The sequence below is a fragment of the Sarcophilus harrisii genome, chromosome 6, assembly GCF_902635505.1.
Source record: "Sarcophilus harrisii chromosome 6, mSarHar1.11, whole genome shotgun sequence".
Lineage (NCBI taxonomy): Eukaryota > Metazoa > Chordata > Mammalia > Dasyuromorphia > Dasyuridae > Sarcophilus > Sarcophilus harrisii.
In genome coordinates, this window is record NC_045431.1 from 56,620,040 (window position 1) to 56,640,289 (window position 20,250).

The window sequence follows — 20,250 nt, forward strand, 5'->3', positions numbered from 1 at the left end:
TTTGAAATTACCTGACCAAAGTCAATAATTTGGCAAAGCAGATGCTGTGAATATGAAGGACATACATAATATTTACATGAAAAAGAAGAGTAAAGCTGAGAAAAATGTCAACAAATCAAACATGAAATTCATCAGAAGACTTGGGACCTATACATTCCAAATTTAACTTTAGATAGAATGATCTTGTATTTACCCAAGATTACATGAAAATTAGCTTTTTCATATAAAGAAAAATTTCATATTTTAAAATGTAATCACGCAAAATAAAATTTTGAATTTATTTTTAATAAATTTCCCTTTACAAACAGATTACATTAAACATGTTAGCTCAATTTTTCATAACTTTCCCTATAAACACTAATGTGTCATTGTGATTCTGAATTTCGAGTGTAGGGCTCAGTTTTTAAATATAGATTCTGTCATATGATATTAATGTAGCTACTCATGAACAAGTTATTTTGTCAATCCTTATTAGTAAATGATGTGGGAGTAAAAGGGATAGAAGACAATGAGAAACTCAATGATTTTTAAATTCCTTTATAGCTTTTTCTGTGGTATGGGGAGGGATACACTCGCAAACTGTTGAATGATTAGGATTTGCCAGGCTACTCACTGGAGTTTTTAAAAACTATATCTTACATTTTCATTCTCAGACTCTACATGCACTTCTCTCCCACTTTGTTCCTTCTAATCTGTTCTATGTTGTAATACAGGAAATTGATGGTTATTATAGGAAACTAGATCTGATGGCTGTTCAAGAGAGATATTAGACCTATTCATTTTAAAGGGTTGAAGTTGGAGATGGGGTGGAGGAGGGGGGAAATTGCAGAGGCAAATCTAAGACTCATTAGTGGAATGTACAAATAATTAGAGATAATTAGAGAATGTACAAAGAATTAAAATGTACAAACAATTAAAAGAAGCTGACTGAAATATGGCAGGTTCCCTTTTACTGAAGACCTTCAAGCATAACATGAAAGTTATCCTTTTTTTTTTTTTGATATTTTGTAAAAGAAATTTTGTCAATTTCAGATTAGACTAGATCTTTTCTCAATGTGTGGTCCAGAGATCCTCTAGATCTTTTAGAAGTATCTCTAAAGTCCAAACTATTTTTTTAAAAATAATAATAACATGTTTACATTGTAATATAGTAAATATCAGTTGATATTACTCACATAAATAAAAACTCTTCTGGTGGAGTCTTCAATGATTTTTAAGAGTGTAAAGGGGTTCTCATTCCAAAAAGATTGAGAACTTTTGAACTAGATAAATTTTGAAATCCCTTTCAACTTTGGGGACTGTGATTCTGTGATTCTCATGAAATATATAATATGTAAGGTTTGAGAGTAGAGAAAGTGACAGGGTTGGTGATGGTAGTGGAGGCAAGATGCAGTTGAAGATAAAGTTCTTTTTTTGCAGGCCCATAAAAAGATGCCATGGATTACCTTCCTGTCTTTGATGTCTAGCAAAATCTCAAAAGATCAAAGTCCTCCATGACTGGCTTCAGTCATTTTCATAAAAACTGGGCCAAACTATTCTCATTTACTCATTCCTTAGGGAAATCTTTACATGCTTGGAATAGATATTCTCCCTATTCTCAACCTGCCTTAGCACATCTGCCCCAGACAGTTTTACCTGGGTGTTGCAGCTGTGCATACTACAGCTTCTTGAGCCACAGGTGAAAGTTGGGGGAGAGATGAGCACCAAAAGTTAATGAATAGCCCTGAAAAGGTCTTAGTAAGCCCCTATACCAGAAGTTTTAGTCTTCCTTGAATATCCCACATTCCTCATCATACCTCTTTCAAACAGACAAATCAGTTTTTAGATACAGAAATTAGCATAAAATACCTTGATTTTAGGTTAAATGAATTATCCCTAAGGCCTATTCCTCCTAAACTGTTTTTCAATAATCTTTGATTCCTTGAGTTGAAAAGAAACCTCGGTTTTGTGGGGGGGGGGGGGGGAAACAGAGCCTTATGGTACCTTTCTTGGCCTCTTAATTTTGGGTGCAAACTTTCTACATGTAATGTAGGAAGAATTTTATGATACTTAATTCCAATAGGTCATTGAAGTCAGATTTAACATAATAACTTAAAGATTGTAAGAGCTTTAATAGTATTTTTTTTCAATTGAACTTATTTTTCCATTTCTATTTTTTTTGTTTTGTATCCTGGATGGTACCTGGATGGTAAATCTGACTGTGATTTAATTCAGATGTGTAAAGAGTGCCTGAGATAATGACTTTTTTTTCTAGGTATGAGTTTTAACACCTTTATTTACAGTGAGTTGCAAGAGGATTGATATAAGCCATCTATAAATCTATTTTATTTTATTAAAAAAAATTTGGTCTTCTCATTTTCTCAGTCTGGAAATTCAGAGACCCAATTCCACTACTGATTGACACTGGAACTTTAACCTACTCAATTTTTAAAATCTGGTCAAGTATGACCCTCAAAAGGGCCTTTAAAGGCCCTTCAAATCCAAAAAACTCCCCATATTAATGAAGAATTTGCAACAGATAGCTTATTTAAACAGCCCCAAAGCATCTCAGAACTTCAAAACTCAAGAGATCCACCAGCCTCAACCTTCTAGGTAGCTAGGATTAAAAGTGTGTACACCATACTCAAAAATAATTTATTTTAGTTTAGCTGACAAGGTGCTTTCTGGAATTAAGGACAAATCAAGAGTTGACTCCTTTAATGAACATAGTAGAGAAATAATACAAAGAGGCTCAACTGCTTTAATTGGAGTAATTTTTTCCATACTCCAGAATTCTGTATAGAGAATAATTGAATCTCAGAGCTATGAGGGATTTGAAAACCTATCTAACCATCCAACCCATCTCTAAATAAGAACATTTTCCATATCATATCTAGTAAAGAATCATTTAGCTTTTGCTTGAGACCATCTAGCTAAGGAGAATTTACTAAATCTCTAAAAAGAAGTTTATTATACTTTTGGTAGCTTAATTATAATCAGCAGGAAAGTTTTCCTTATATTGCCCAGTAAATTGGGCCAGTTTCTCTGTCTCGGTGTCTTTGTCTCTCTCTTTTCTCTTTTATTCTCTTTCTTCTTCCTGTTGCCCTCCTTCCTTCTTCCTCTCTCTCTCTCTTTCCCTCTTTCTCTTTTCTTTCTTCTTTCTGCCTTTTTCTCTTGTTTCCTCTTTTCTCTCCCCTTGTTTCTTCCATATCTTTGTCCCCTTTCCCTTGTTAACTGCCTACCTCCTATCTACTGAACTTAGCTTAAATTACACAACTTTCCCTCCAACATATGGAAAGTATATTTGTACAATGGGGGGAAAAAAACACCACCACCAAAAAAAAAAAAAAAAAGAAAAAGAAAAAGAAAAAGAAAAAGAACACTGCCCATACAGTCACATGACTGATATTCAAATTCTGTCTCTGCTTTACTTTTTTTTGAGTGACTTAGAGCAAAGAGCAAGTCATAATTTCACTGGTCTTCAGTTTCCTGTTTTGTAAAATAAAAGACTGGACTAGAAGGCTTCTAACTCCTCCATTTTTATTTCCATTTTTTTCCCATTGCCCCACTTCCCAAATACTCCCCCATTGATCTAACTTATGCTCTAATCAAACTAGACTGTTTATTGTCTCCCAAACGCATTCCATGACTGTCCTTCTCTATGCCTTAGTTCATTTTGTTTCCTCCTAGAATACTTTCCTTCACTATCTTTATATGTCCAAATCCACTCTATTTATCATGGTCTATATTATATATTACCTCCTTACACATAGCAGGCACTCCACAAATCATCAGTTAAATGTTGAACTTATAGGAGAAAAAGGTTTGAAGGGACAAAAAAATTCCTTGGTATATCATACAATGTCTTGACTGGAAAAAGAGGTAAGTTTCTAATTGATGAGATATACTTACTATTCAGATATAGCAACAGGAAAATGTGACTGCCCATTCTATGATTGTTTCTGTCAGAATAGGAACTCTGATAAATGGAGTTCAGAGATATCTCAGCAATATTTTTTTCATAAATATTAAGTTTAGAAGGGAGGACAAATTAGGAGACTCACAAGAAAGAAGTATTTACAAAACATTTTGTTGAAATGATGTAAACAAACCTTTGCTGAATCACTACATTTACTTTTTCCTCCTCTAGCAATCCATTTTTATATCATCAGCTGTGACTTGATCAGATTTTTCATTTTTAAAATGAAAATATTCAATAAATCTGAAGATTTAATGTTTAGTTTATTGACATATTCTCTGATTCTCCTTGGAAGATGAGAATGTTCAGTGTATTTTTTTGGCACTGGCTCCTAGAATTAATTTCTCAGCATTCTGTTCACATATCAGTAAAGGGAAGGCTACAAAGTAGAGATCTGATCCCTGTCATTTTAATCAGACCTCGTAGCAGGGTGGGGAAATAGGATGGAAATGCAATGAAGCAGTCATACCACAGATGTAAAAATAATAAGGTAACAGCTTTAAATCCTTGTAAAACCAACTCGATGTTAATTTAGTTTGTTATCTAATAATGCTTATTTATATAAAGAAGGTAATTTATAAGAAATTAAAGAATATTTCTCTGATTGTCATTAATTTTTCATTCCACACAATTATAAAAAATAATTTATTTTAAAAAGTAAGTTCACTCTCTTCACCAGTTAAATTATCCCTATCGATTTAGGTATTAAAAGGTTTGTGTATTAAAAATTAATTCAGCTTAAATCAACAAACACTTATTAACCAAATACTAAGTTTCAGGCACTGATTTTTTTTTTTAACATTAGGGACATAATGATAAAATCTCTACCAGTAACTCTTCTGGTTGACAATACAGTGGAAACAGCAGTGGCTTTAGAGACAGAGGACTTGGGTTTAAATTTTACCTGAGTTACTTATTACTTATGTGGCATTAAATAAGCTAATTTGCCTGAGTATGACCCTATTTCCTCAGCTGTAAAATGAGAGAAGTTAAATTACATGGGCTGTAGAGTCTCTTGCAGTTCTAAATCTAAGATCTAGAACTCTGGGTCACAATTTCCTAAATGAATATAAACCCAGTCTCAAAATCTATTATCGCTTTGGGATTCTTTCCTTATGGGTGATGGAGATCAGTGTTCTCAGCTTGTGTAAAATGGGATGAAGCTGGAGAGAGAGGCACTCATAAGTTCTTCATTAATCGGACTTCCAACCATTTTGGAGAGTAGTTTGGAACTATGCTCAAAAAGTTATCAAACTGTGCATACCCTTTGATCCAGCAGTGTTACTACTGGGATTATATCCCAAAGAGATTATAAAGAAGGGAAAGGGACCTGTATGTGCACGAATGTTTGTGGCAGCCCTTTTCGTAGTGGCTAAAAACTGGAAACTGAATGGATGTCCATCAGTTGGAGAATGGCTGAATAAATTGTGGTATATGAATATTATGGAATATTACTGTTCTGTAAGAAATGACCAACAGGATAATTTCAGAAAGGCCTGGAGAGACTTACACGAACTGATGCTGAGTGAAATGAGCAGGACCAGGAGATCATTATATACTTCAACAACAATACTATATGATGACCAGTTCTGATGGACCAGGCCATCCTCAGCAACGAGATCAACCAAATCATTTCTAATGGAGCAGTAATGAACTGAATTAGCTATGCCCAGAAAAAGAACTCTGGGAGATGACTAAAAACCATTACATTGAATTCCCAATCCCTATATTTATGCACACCTGCATTTTTGATTTCCTTCACAAGCTAATTGTACAATATTTCAGAGTCTGATTCTTTTTGTACAGCAAAATAATGTTTTGGTCATGTATACTTATTGTGTATCTAATTTATATTTTAATATATTTAACATCTACTGGTCATCCTGCCATCTAGGGGAGGGGGTGGGGGGGTAAGAGATGAAAAATTGGAACAAGAGGTTTGGCAAATGTTAATGCTGTAAAGTTACCCATGTATATATCCTGTAAATAAAAGGCTATTAAATAAAAAAAAAATCGGACTTCCAGTTTTTTCATGTCCCATAGTTGTTTGAGGTACTTCTGGCTTACAGTGGGAAGACAGAAGATGTTTATCCTACTTTAGCTTGCTGAAGAAAAATTATTTGGAAAGAGATGAGTGGACCTAGCAGTCCCATCATGTCCCTCTCCCCAGCTCACCATACTAGAGACTTCGGGCATTTCTCACACTACTTTGCATCTGCTACTCTACCTAGTTTTTGCTGCTTCAAAAATAAGCTCATCACTTCTAGCCTCATCTCATCAACTTGCTGCTAACTCAAGACTTGAATGATATCATTTTTCTCAGTTTCTTCTCTCCTCTGTTTTGGAGGGTTGGATGAACATGGAATCCTATCAGATCAATAGATATACATTGCAAAGAGACAGATTTAAGAAAAAAATTTCCTAACATACATGCATGCATGCATTCATATATACAAACACACATAAATATATGCATGTGTAGGCTTAAATGGCATCTGAGGATATTAGTGGCTCTGAGACTGCAATATCACTTTATTCTAACTCGTAAATCAGAAACTAGGAATAGAATGTCCTTGTTCTATAATTTACAAATATCTTATACTTCCTAAAAGCACAAGTATTTTCTGTTTATTTGGGAGAAAATTGTATTTGTGCTTCACCTCATTAGGAAACTCCGATGATTTTTCACTGAAGTTTCTTACATGCATAATTTTAAGATCATGCAAGAGAACTAAGAACAGGGGGTGGAAGATGTTAAGCAACAGAACTGGGCTATTTGTAGAGAACAGAGAAATCCTAACAGAGCAGGCTTTCTTGGGATGATGGTGGGTTCTTGATCACTGGAAGTTTTCAAGTGAATTTGGTATTCCTTGATAGAGAAAAACAAAAATAGTTTTTTTAGGTATAACTAGGTATACCTAGTTAAAGGTATATTTTTCAGCTAGGTAGTACAATGAATAGAGTACCATCCCTGAAGTCAGGCAAGTTTAAATCTGGTCTCAGACACTTAACACTTCCTAGCTGTACGACCCTGTGCAAATCACTTAACTCCAATTTCCTCAGCAAAAAAAAAAATATATATATATATATATATATTATATATATATGTATATATATATATATATATATATATATATCTTTTAAAAAAATCTTTTGATTATCACTGTCAAGTAAGATATAAGACAGAAAACCAATTGTCAAAGATGCTTATCACCATCATGGATGATGTCCATTATAAAGATTCAAAAAGAAAGAAGGATTCTCTATAGTTTGTGCTCCAAGTGTTCCTGGTTACAGAAAACTTTGTAGAGATTGCATCAAGATATCCAGCACTGCAGATTTTTCTCAGTAAATATTCAAAAGAGATCATGCTAATGATCTTGAAGAGGGGAAATATATATATATATATATATATATATATATATATATATATATATATATATATATATATATATTTCTATAGTTTATACAAGGACATGCAGCTGGATGGGCAGACCAATGAATTAGTGCATTATTATCTATACTTTGGATAGGTATTGTAGATAATGGGCCAGGATCAGAATTGAATAGGAAGATTAAAGTTTATTGCATTTTGGAAATTATGTAGCACTTTTAATACTCTCAAAAGGCTCCCTCACAGGGAACAGTGGTATGGAAGGGGCATTCCTTTTTAACAATATTCTGTCAGCAGGGATAAAGGGATTCAAATCACAGAACACCAAAATGTTCAAAGAAATAAAATTTGAGATCGTCCAAAAGTCAATAGAAAGGCTATCCTAGTTCAAGACCATTTCACTTCTCATCTAAACTATTATAATTTACTTTTATTTGAAAACTTAGCTTCTTGTCTCTCTTTTCTCCAATCCATCTTCTGTGAACTACCAGCAAAACTTCCAAAAATACATTCCATCATTTCACGCTGTTGCTTGAGGATTTTTGATGAATCCCACTTGCCTCCAGGAAAAAATAAAAATAAAAAATAATAAAAAAAACCTACCAGACTCCTCAGCTTTTCACTTAAAGGCCTATTCAATCTTGCTCTAATCTACCCTTCTAGACTTATTGAACATTATTCCCTCTAAGCCTTCTATATTTTAGCAAAATTATCCTATTTGTTCCCTAAACTCTATTCCTTAACTCAGGTTCTATACAAACTTTTCCTCATGTCTGGAATGCATTCTATTTTCTCCTGTCTTTCTTCAAATCCCTAGTTTCTTTAAAGCTTACCTCATGCACTATCTCCTAAAACTGGGATTGACAAACTGTTCTGATATAATATCAGAGGTAAGAATGGTCTTGGTATTTATTGAATGTTGTTGTTGCTGTTGAATGGTTCCAGTCATGTCTAACTCTTCATGACTTCATTTGGTTTTTCTTGGCAAGATCCTGGAATGGTTTGCCATGTCATTCCCAGCTCATTTTACAGATGAGAAACTGAGATATACAGGGTCACACAGCTAGGAAGTGTCTGAGACCAGATTTGAATTTAGAAAGATAAATTTTCCTGACTTCAGGTCTGTGACTCTATCCATTATCTTACCTAGCTGCCCTATTTTTTTTGAATAAGGCACAATAAATATAATTTATTAATTTTAACATAATCTATACATCAAAATATAAAAAAAATTATAGCTTAAAAACACCAACATTTTATTTTAAAATGTTAAAAAAACTACATTCTTAGTTATAGAAAAAATAGGCTAAATTTGACTTTCACACCTTTTTCAAAAGGTGCATAGATTTATGTTTATATGTTTTATTTTTGTTTGTTTGTTTGATTTTGTTTTTGGAGAGGCAATTGGGTTTAAATTACTTGAGCAAGGAATAAATTCCTTGAAGGAAATGTGGTATAGCAGAGGAAAGGCTAGATTTAGCTTTACTGAGTAAGATCAGTAAGAGCTGGACACAATTCTCAACTCAGATGCCCAAGAACTTAATCAATTTTCTGAACGTTAGTTTCCTTATTGGCAAAATTAAAAAAAAACAAGACTTGATACCCCCTAACGTCCCTTGTCACTCTCTATATATTTTCCCAAAGCAAGGACTGTTTGTGTATTTGTATGTGTGTGTGTGTGTGTGTGTGTGTGTGCTTCATTATATCTAGCACTGTCTTCCCCTCCTTGTTTCTTTTATGGAGCTGTGATGAATAAGGAATTCTCAATATGAAACACGCTTCACTGATGAAGATCAGCAATTCATCTGTAATATGTCATCCTAGAAATTTATTGGGGACACTGAAAAGTTACTACTATTCCATGATTATACTCCAAGCAAGTAGAGAAAGACCTTGACATTAAGTTTTCTAAAATATAAAAGCAGCTCCTTATATACTTATGCCATGCTGTTTTTTAGCCTTGTACACAGAAAACATTTTTAAAAATATTTTTAAATTCCCTAATGAATACTGATATAAAAATTGAAATAAATTATTAGCAAAGAGATTACAATCATTTATCACCTGGATAATACACTATGACCAAGTAGGATTTATACCAGGAATTCAGTGCTGATTTAACATTAGGAAAACTATCAACAGAACTGATCATATAACTGATCAATAACCAAACTAACAGAAATCATATTATCACAATAGAGGCAGAAAATCTTGACATTCTTATTAAAAACACTGAAAAGTATAGGAATAAATGGAGTTTTTGTTAAAATGATAAGCAATATTAATCTAAAATCATAAGCAAGAATTATATTCAATGGGGTTAAGCCAGAAGCATTCTTAATAAGATCAAAGGTAAAGCAGATAAAGAAGATATATATATATATATATATATATATATATATATATATATATATATATATATTTATAGTTTATACAATGACATGCAGTTATCATTCAATATTGTACTAGAAATATTAACTTTAGCAATAAGAGAAGATAAAGAAATTGAAAGAATTAAAATAGGCAATGAAGAAACAAAACTCACTCTTTACAGATAATATGATGGTATACTTAGAGGATCCTGGAAAATCAACTAAAACTACTGGAAACAATGGCAACTTTGGCAAAGTTGTAGATATAAAAATAATAGCACATAAAGCATCAGCAATTCTATATATTAACAACAATGTCCAACAGAAAGAAATAAAGGATAAAAATCAATAAAAATAACAGTAGATAATAAAATATTTGGGAGTCTGCCTGCCAAGATAAACCCAGGAACTATATCAACACAATTACACAATATTTTGACATAAATAAAGATCTAAACAATTTAGAACAGATCAATTGCTCATGAATAGGATGAGCAAATATAATAAAAATGAAAATTCTACCTAAATTAATTTACTTATTCAGTGCCAAACCAATTAAACTACCAAAAATTACTTTTACAGAGCTAGAAAATAATTATAAAAAAATTCATCTGAAAGAATAAAAGGTCAAGATGTCAAAGGAATTAATGGGGGGGGGGAATGCAAAGGAAAGTGACCTAACCATACCAGATCTAAAAGTATAATAAAGCAGAAATCATCAAAACTATTTGATACTGGCTAAAAATAATGCCTATAGTAATCTTCTGTTTGCTAAACCTCAAAACACCAGCTTCTGGGATAAGAACTCACTATTTAATAAAAACTTCTGGGAAAACTAGAAAATTGTACTGCAGAAACTAGGCATAAATCAACATCTCCTACCATATACTAAGCTAAGGTCAATATCATAGGTGATAAAATAAGCAAATCAGGAGAGCAAGGAATAGTTTATGTGTAAGATCTAAGGAAGGAAAGAATTTATGACCAAGCAGGTGACAGAAAACATTATGAAATAAAAAATTAACAGTTTTTTATTATATTTTTAAATTGCATAAAGCCAATGCAACCAAAATTAGAAGAAAAACAGAACACTGGGAAATAATTTTTACTATCAATGTTTCTGATAAGGACCTTATTTTTTTAAATAATAGAGAACAGAATCAATTTATAAGAATACAAGTCATTCCCCAATATAAATGATAAAAAGTCAAAGGATTTGAATAGGCAGTTTTTGGATGAAGAAATTAAAGCTATCTATAGTCATATGGGAAAATACTGTAAATCATTATTGATAAGAGAAATGCAAAGTAAAGCAACTCTGAGGTACTATCTCACACTTATTAGCTTGGTTAATATGACAGAAAAGGAAAATTATAAATATTGAACAAGATGTGGGAAAATTGGAACACTAATGCATTGTTGGTAGAATTGTGAATTGATCTAACTCATTCTGGAGAGCAATTTGGAGCTATGACTAAAAGTTTATAAAAATCCAAAGATATTATAAAAGTATGGGAAAGGATCCACATGTACAAAATATTTTTATAAAGCAGCTCTTTTTGTGGTGGCAAAGAATTGGAGGGAAGAAGGAAGGAGGGAGGATAGGGAGACCAAGAACAAGAAATTAGATTTATCACAGAAAGGATGCCTTATTTCTGTTACAACCCATGCTAGCAGCTTCCCCAAAATACATCGACATGGATACACACACACACACACACACACACACACACACACAAATACATACTCTTGCCTCTCTTCATTTTAGTCTCATTTTTTTCCATGGGGAGTAGCTCAATCTATGTCAAGGCTTCCACTATTTTTACTTTTTAATTTCAGATAAATCTGCTGGCCCTAACATTAGCAAATTTCTTGTTAATCTTCTTCCTTCCCCTTCTCCCTGAATTGTTTCCATCAGGCTGTATGTCACATATAATCCCAGCTAATCATCAGTAGGTGATAGCACTGAAGAGACTTCCACAAAGAACACATTCTAGGGGAAAAAAAGTTAGGAGCTGAGCTTTCTGCTACCTGCATAGTTGCTGGGATTAACTCCAGGTATGTCTGTTGAACAAAAAATAATTCATTTGAGGAAGGTAAACTCGAAGAATAATCCCAATTCCATGTCATATTCAATTTACAAAGCAATTTATTCACAAAAACCCTTTGAGGCAGGTAAAATAGAGTCTTCATTTGTAGATGACTAAACCAAGTTTAGATAGCTTAAAAATATTTGCTAAGAACCATAAAATTAGTGAGTGAGAGAGGCAGAGTTTGAATTCATCTATAATTTTAGGCCCAGTGTTCTTTTCATTGTATAATGAATGTACATTGAATATTTTCCATTTTAATTTTTTAAATATTTCTGGGGAGAGGGAGTAAACTGAGAGCTATCTGGGTGAAGGCTTAACATTCTGGAAGTTGATATCATTTTTTTCATTTCCAGCACTAACATTTTTGAAGGGCATTGATGAATTGGAAGAGATCCAGAGGAGTATGACCAGCATGGTGAGATTACTGGAAACCTTGTCATACAAGGATCATTTGAAAGATCTTAGATGTTTAGCCTCGAGAAGAAAAGTCTTCAAAGGGACTTGACAGATGTCTGCGAAGGATTGTCATGTGAAAGAGGGATTCAATTTGTTCCAATTGACCCTAAGAGGCAGAGCCAAGAGTGATGGTTAAAGATGGCAAAGAAGCAGTTTTCAGAGGTGATATAAGAACAATCATTCTAATAGTTATCCAAAAGTATAATGAGCTTCCTCAGGAGGCAGTGGTTTTCCTATAATTGAAGATATCCAAGTGAAACCTGGGTGACCATTCATAGACTCATATATTCAACAAATACTTTTTAAGCAATTGATATGTTTAAGTCACTATATTGTCTGACTCAAAGATATTTCCTCTTGAGTTAAGGAAAGCTTCCTAAAAAATAGCTTTGTCCATAAATACAATGGATTCTCTTAAGGAAAAAGTGGGTTATAGGGAAACTTTAGTCAAGTGTATTGAAGTGGAAATTCATGTTAAAATGTACATTGAAGTAGTGACTTCTGAGGTCCCTGCTGTCTCTGGGAGTCTGGGAGAATGGAGTGGGGAGAGACAGACAGACAAAGAGACAGAGACATAGAAAGAGACAGAGAGATAGAGAGAGAGAAAGAGATACACACAGAGAGAAGGGAAAAAGAGAGAGAGAGAGAGAGAGAGAGAACCTTCAAATTTCTGTTGACTACTTGATCACTATTAATTGTGGGATAGGAGAGGGTCTCTGAGGTGTCTTCTAAGAATAGAGTTGTCATTGGCAATCCAATTCCAACCACCCTATTGGATGTTGCATCAGTCAACCTGTTAAAGACCTTAACTTAAAAACGCCCAGGTCTCTCATTATATCCATATCATGCCATCTCCATATCTTGCTATTGCATCCAAATGGCTCTAAAGAACAAAACAGGGCTGGTGATCTTTATAGCCCTCCTTCACTTAAATTCAATTCACTTCCATGTCATAGCATAACTGCCCTTATGTCATGGTCCTCTTCAAGAACAAGGACAAACAGCAACAACAACAGCCCTCTCTATATCCCATCCCAGCTCCCAGTGGAAAGATCATCTCAGGGACAGAGGTATAACTAGGACTTTTTGTCCACAGTACAAATGATAGGTTGGGAAGGGATTGGTTACATCTGAGATGTGCCTTTCAGTTAGAGAAAACATATCCTGAAGCATGACAAGGTTCTTAACTGGCTGAAGAAAATTCCTTAAGACAAGGCCATCATTGTAACTTCCTAGAGCAATGAGCCAGTCAAGGGAGGAAGTTTGTCCTTGGACAGTATTGCTATCATGCTCTACGTTTTCTACAATGGGGCAAAGTCCCTGTTATTCGTTCCTTTTAATAATTCTATATTTATATAATGTATCTTCTTTGAGGGACTTTACAATCACTTGGGACAAGGGGCACTGTTTTAATGTATATAGTAACTAAACTACTCTCCTTCCCTTCCCAACAGGCTTTCCCTTAAAGAATTAAAGCTTTTTTGTTTGTTTCTCAATTTGTTTTCTGAGGTCCTAAGTAGCAAAACATGGGCTAAAAATCTCTAAGAATTCTGGGCAGCTGGTCCTCCTTTAGGGACCTCACCAAACCATAAATTGAAGTTGTGTGTTTCCCCAGACACATTCTTAAATGCTGTTTGTTACCTCAGCCAAAACCCCAAAAAGCCATCCTCTTTCAGATGAGAATCACTCTCCATCAAGCCACAATGAGGCTTTAAAAGCTTCCCTCCCTCTTCTCAGTCTGCCTGAAGCCAGAGTCACTTCATGGTTCTCCAGTTAAACCAAACCCTTCTGCTGAACTGACTACTAGGAAGACTTTCAATTTAGTGGTTAATGGGAAATCTGCTTTAAATGGTGTGGCACACCAGGATTGCCCAGCTCAAAGCAAAATAAAACCAAAATAGCTGAGGTTTCTGTTTTCTTTCAATGGGGCAACAGCCACCACAATTTAAATCTCTGAGAAAAGCCCAGTCTCAATAAAATTTGTTCAAGTTCAGCTTGCCTTCCAAAATATTCCTCTACAGAAAATATTGAAGAAATCAGAAATGACTGTTTGTTCTCATACTATCCCTCTGTCAACAGCAACAGTTCAGATCCTCTCAAAGTATATCATGAATCCACTTACTAGTTATACCCTTGGGAAGAATCTGAGCACTATGTAATCAATGTATTCTCTGGAGCAGGGGACAGCAATCTCCGGCATCTCCTACAAAGGTAGGACATGAGATGGTCTTCACCTTGTTAGGTCAATTAGCCCCCCACATACACACACAGATGTCAGCTAGGAAATATGGATCGATGTTATTTATGATCTGTCTGTGGAGTCCAGCAGGGTACTAATAGGTCAGATTGAACAAAAAAAAGAACTCAAAAAGGAGGAAGGGAGTTTAAGTTTACAACCCAAGAGATAGCTCTCCGAGGCTCTTATATCTTTTCATAGCTTCATCCTTCCCTGCTATCATTTTAGAATCTGGTTGATTAGTGACCAAAATAACATCACTATGCTAGAATCAAGTTACAAGACCAACAGGAGTTCAGAATGTTCTCTGATAGGTGGGTACAAATATTCCATGTGAACATTTGGGGTGGATTCTCTAAATTTAAGCATTTTATGTTTCTTTTAAGCTACTTCAATTCTGCTTTGCTCCTACAAGACAGACCCTACCCTGATGAGAGCACACCATTCTGGGTGGTACTCTGGCAATGTCTCCCATGTCATACAGTCAATCCAAAGTTCTTAAAAGAGACTTTGAGAGTGGCTTTGTATCACTTTTTTTTTTAAACTACTATGTAAACACCTGCTTTCTCCAAAGATTCAGATTATTTCCAGCTCTGCCCTCCATAACTTTCGCGTCATCCGCTGCATTACCAATTTATTTAGTACCACAGATGCCATTTTGTTCCAATTTTGTTTTGGAGACATAATATGGGGCAATAATTCCTTAATTATTAGGATACTTTTGAGTGGGGAGGGAAGCGACCCATGTCAGACTAGCAGCTTGATACCTACTAGCAATGTCACCATGTGCAAGTTACTTAAACTCTCTTGAAATTTAGTTATCTCATATGTAGAGACAGAATAATGATACTGGTACTACTTCTCTTACTAGACAGTTATGAAGACAGTGCATGGTAAATTATAAAGCAAAATTGGAGTTTTACTCTTTTAAAGATTACATAAATGATAGGGAGCACTGCACAGTATTTTAAAGAGTAAAGAAAACTTTTGTTCATATTCTATCTCTGAAACACACTAGCTGTGTAAACTTAGGAAAAAATCAAAACCAAAAAAAAAATTAAGTTTAAAAAATGAACCACCTGCCTTAATCTCTCAGTACCCAAGGCAACTTTATTTGTTAAGGCAATTTATTAAATCTCTAAGTAGCTGAAAAAGTGCTAGCTTGCTTTAATAGGAAGAATTTCTTCATCAAGAATTTCTCTATATCAACAAAAGCTCATGACCATATAAAAACCCAAGATTTAATAGTCCATTGGGAGACCTTGAATATAAGTATGAATCATTATTATATACATGTTATTATTCTGAGTCATTATGGTCTAGTGGAAAGTACAATGGCCTAGGTTTTCTATCCCATTCTACTACTAACTAAACTTTGAGTAATCCAAGTCACCTCTTGGGTCTTGGTTTCTTTACCACTTGAAGAAAGTGTTGGACTAAATGACTATGTGTTTATTCATAATTTTCTACATATTCCAGGAGAATGTAAATATTCAAGGGCAGAAAAAAATTTTTTTGTATCTCCCATGAACAATGCTTATTACTTCATAGCTTAAATGTTTGTGGAATAGAATTAAATAATTCCCCTCATTTATTTTTAGAAGTTAAATATATCCAAAGTATCTGAAGGAAGAGGATGAGGAGAGATATCCTCATACATATGACTAGATATGATCATATAACATATAATATATGATCTACCATTATTATAATTCTTCCATATAATACATTTTCATAATACCCTAAAATATTAGAATTTTAAAGCTACATGAATGTTTTTGTAATGTTTCTAGATTCTAAAAACTATCTATAAATGTTTGTTGAAATGAATTATGAGTATATAGTTCCATTATAGAGCTGATCATGCCTTCCTTTCAAGATTCAAAACCAGAATCTTCCTTTGTAGACATTCCTTATAACTTTGTGCCCCTTAACCCTGAATTTTCTTTCGTTTGCCTGTCCCTGCACTCTCTCGTCCTGAAGACACCAAAGGGGCAGGGAACATGGGGCTTTATGCAGCCAGGATTGTAATAATTTTTTAACAACCAGGATCTCTGAGAGAAAAAAAAAATTAAATGTGCTTAGGATACACTTTTATGTTTAATATGTACTATTTATATTTTTGAGATTACTTTGTTGAGATAATCAACAAAATAAAAACCAAGCTCTGATTCGTGTTATTTGCTTATTTCTGAGATATAAATAATCACACAGAAAATTTAACAACTGGGTCTCCAAATCAGTTCAGATTTTCTCCATAAAATCTATGTATTAATCCCTAGGGAATGAATATAAAACCAAGGCCTCCAAAAGGGAAGGCTGTAAAAACAAACTACCTTACTCTAAACATTCTAGAAGAGAATGGGAGAACACTTAAAAAGAACATGTGGGTTGCAACATGAAAAGTGAGAGTGCAGTATGATATGAATAATCATGAAGTCAAAGTTCAGGGAAAGGAAAGGGAATGATGTCAGTGGTCAGTGACATCTCCTAGTAACCACTAGATTCAAGGTATTGCCTGGCAATTTTCCATGAAGCAAAAATTAACTTTACCAGGAACAGCATGACAGTCTCACATGATGAGATTGTTGTTTTCCCTCTTTTGTGACTAACACTGGAAAGATGCTTGTTAGTGCTTTTCTTTAAATGATCTCTGGCTGTTGCTGCTGGAATGGAGAGAGAAATAGATAGGAATAGGGTCTAAGATATTTTGTTAAAATTACAAAATGTCTTGACACTATTTGTATTTTTAACCCCAGATTAAATGAAACATGACTAGGATTTATGCATAATCTAAACTAATCTGTTCTCCCAGAACACTTAATCTAGAAGCCTTGATGCTTATGGCACCACTTGGTGGCTTATGCAGAGACTGCACACCAAATAATTTTTAACCCCAACAACCTTCTTTTTCTGCCTCTGGTTGGTGTCCATTAAAAGTAGTTGCTCCTGTGTAAGGAAAGTTGCTTATGTGCAATTCCTGTACTTCATATTATATTTGTGGAAGTTCTTTTAGAAGATTTCATAAACTAAAAAAGGTAGTCAAATACTATGAGAGTAAATTAATGATTTTTTTTTAGTGTTTTATATGTTTTATCAATGTATTCATGTTATTATCAATGTGGCTACTCTTAATATCAATAAAGATCACAAGTCTTCATGGCTTCTTATTCTGGAAAATTCTTGTTCCTTTATGTAATAAATTCTGCAGAAAGGATTATTTAACACATAATCTTCTTCGGGTTTGCATATTCCTGTATAGCTCTAAAGCTATCCATCTTTCTTCGTAATATATGAATAATCCCCATGTCACCGTGCATGCTCTCATTGATACCTTTTCCCTACTTTTCTTGTGGGAAAATAAGCATTGGAAATAAGTTCTAGCCTATTTAAAATCCACTCTGCCTCTTTCCATTATGCCAGTCAAAAACCATTAAATTTCAACTCAACTATTAACATTTGGGACTTATTCCAGGATAACTTTTGAAGGTGTTGGTTAATTTTGACAAAACTCATTACATTTTAAAATTATAATACAGCACATATTGTGATTGATATGTGCCAGCTTGAAACAAAATGGCAACTAATATATTTTCAAGCATGCCCTTTTTCAGTAACAGAAGTAACTTAGCAAAACAAGAAAGGCATTTATTCATTCAATTGATATTTTTCAAAGGCTTACAATTTATAGAAATTGTGCTAGAAACTGGAGTCAGGAGTGGAATAGAGAAGTTTAAATTAAGAGTTAAGCCCTTGAGTTTTCAGTCTGGTTGAAAAGCTAAAACCTGTTAAGTTGCGAAACAAATACATTATACAAAATGCATTACATAGGCTCTCCCAAGTGAGGCAGTAGGGTTTTAGTAGGGAATAAAAGATTAGGTTTACAACAAGAAAACTTGGATTCAAATTCTGCCACCAATACTTATGAAGTGTGTCAGCCTAATTTATTCACTTTAACTTCTATATGTTTCAGGTACCTCCCTAGGATTTATCCACTACTTCATAGATGATTTACATAGATGCATTTTATAGTGTGGATGGAATTCCACATTTGAAGCTTCCCTACACTGATGATGTTCAAGAACTTTCGTGTATTTTCATCATGTCAAGTAGCACTGGGAAAACAAGTTATTTTTTTGGAGGGTGAGGCAATTAGGGTTAAATGATTTGTTCAGGTTCACACAGCCAGTAAGTGCTTTAAGTGCCTGAACTAAACAGGTCCTTCTGAATCCAGGATTTGTGCTCTATCCACTGTGCCATCTAGCTACCCAGAAAATAACTGATTTTGGTTGAAAAGCTTGACCCCAAAAATGGCTGGAGAAATTTAGCAACTTATGAAAATATACTGTCTTAACTTGAACTATGACTATAGAGTTCAAAGAAGAATCAAATGGCTATGAAATAAGTGACAACTCATTTTCCTTCTTTTCCTGTTAAAAAAACAAAAAACAAAAAAACTTCCCAGTAAATTTTAAGAGCTAAGACTTAGGGTAAAAATTTAAGGCACATCAACACATCACGGGGAAGCTTACCTTTTGTGAATGATAATAAATATGATGCTATGCTCCAGTCATGGCTAGAAAGACTTTAAAAGTCATCCAGGAAAAATTCTAATTAACCAATTTTCAAGGTTCAATCTGAGTGACTCAAGTGCATATATGTGTATATGTATATGTATATAAATATATATACATATATATATATATATATATATATATGTATATATAGAATTTGTTTATTTTTTGCAAGGCAATAGGGGTTAAATGACTTGCCCAAGGTCATATAGCTAGTAAATGTTAAGTATCTGAGGCCAGATTTTAATTCTGGTCCTCTTGATTTCGGGTCCAGGACTATCTACTATACCATCTAGCTTCTCCCTATATATAGAATTTATTTTATTTTTATTTTTTTTTTTTTTTTTTTTTTTATTTAATAGCCTTTAATTTACAGGATATATACATGGGCAACTTTACAGCATCAACAACTGCCAAACCTCTTGTTCCAATCCTTCACCTCTTACCCCACCCCCACCCCCTCCCCCAAATGGCAGGATGACCAGTAGATGTTAAATATATTAAAATATAACTTAGATACACAACAAGCATACATGACCAAAACATTATTTTGCTGTACAAAAAGAATCAGACTCTGAATTATTGTACAATTAGCTTGTGAAGGAAATCAAAGATGCAGGTGTGCATAAATATAGGGACTGGGAATTCAATGTAATGGTTTTAGTCATCTCCAGAGTTCTTTTCTGAGGTATAGCTAGTTCAGTTCATTACTGCTCCATTAGAAATGATTTGGTTGATCTCGTTGCTGAGGATGGCCTGATCCATCAGGACTGGTCATCATCTAGTATTGTTGTTGAAGTATATAATGATCTCCTGGTCCTGCTCATTTCACTTAGCATCAGTTCGTGTAAGTCTCTCCAGGCCTTTCTGAAATCATCCTGTTGGTCATTTCTTACAGAACAGTAATATTCCATAATTTTCATATACCACAATTTATTCAGCCATTCTCCAACTGATGGACATCCATTCAGTTTCCAGTTTCTAGCCACTACAAAAGGGCTGCCACAAACATTCGTGCACATACAGGTCCCTTTCCTTCTTTATAATCTCTTTGGGATATAATCCCAGTAGTAACACTGCTGGATCAAAGGGTATGCACAGTTTGATAACTTTTTGAGCATAGTTCAAACTACTCTCAAAATGGTTGGATTTGTTCACAACTCCACC

General features: G+C 34.0%; 1 long non-coding RNA gene across 1 annotated transcript in view; it reads right to left on the reverse strand.

Moving 5' to 3' along the window:
- LOC116419761 overlaps positions 1–20,250 on the reverse strand; it is a 45,057-nt gene that overhangs the window by 4,498 nt on the left and 20,309 nt on the right. The gene's annotated exons all lie outside the window — the stretch shown is intronic.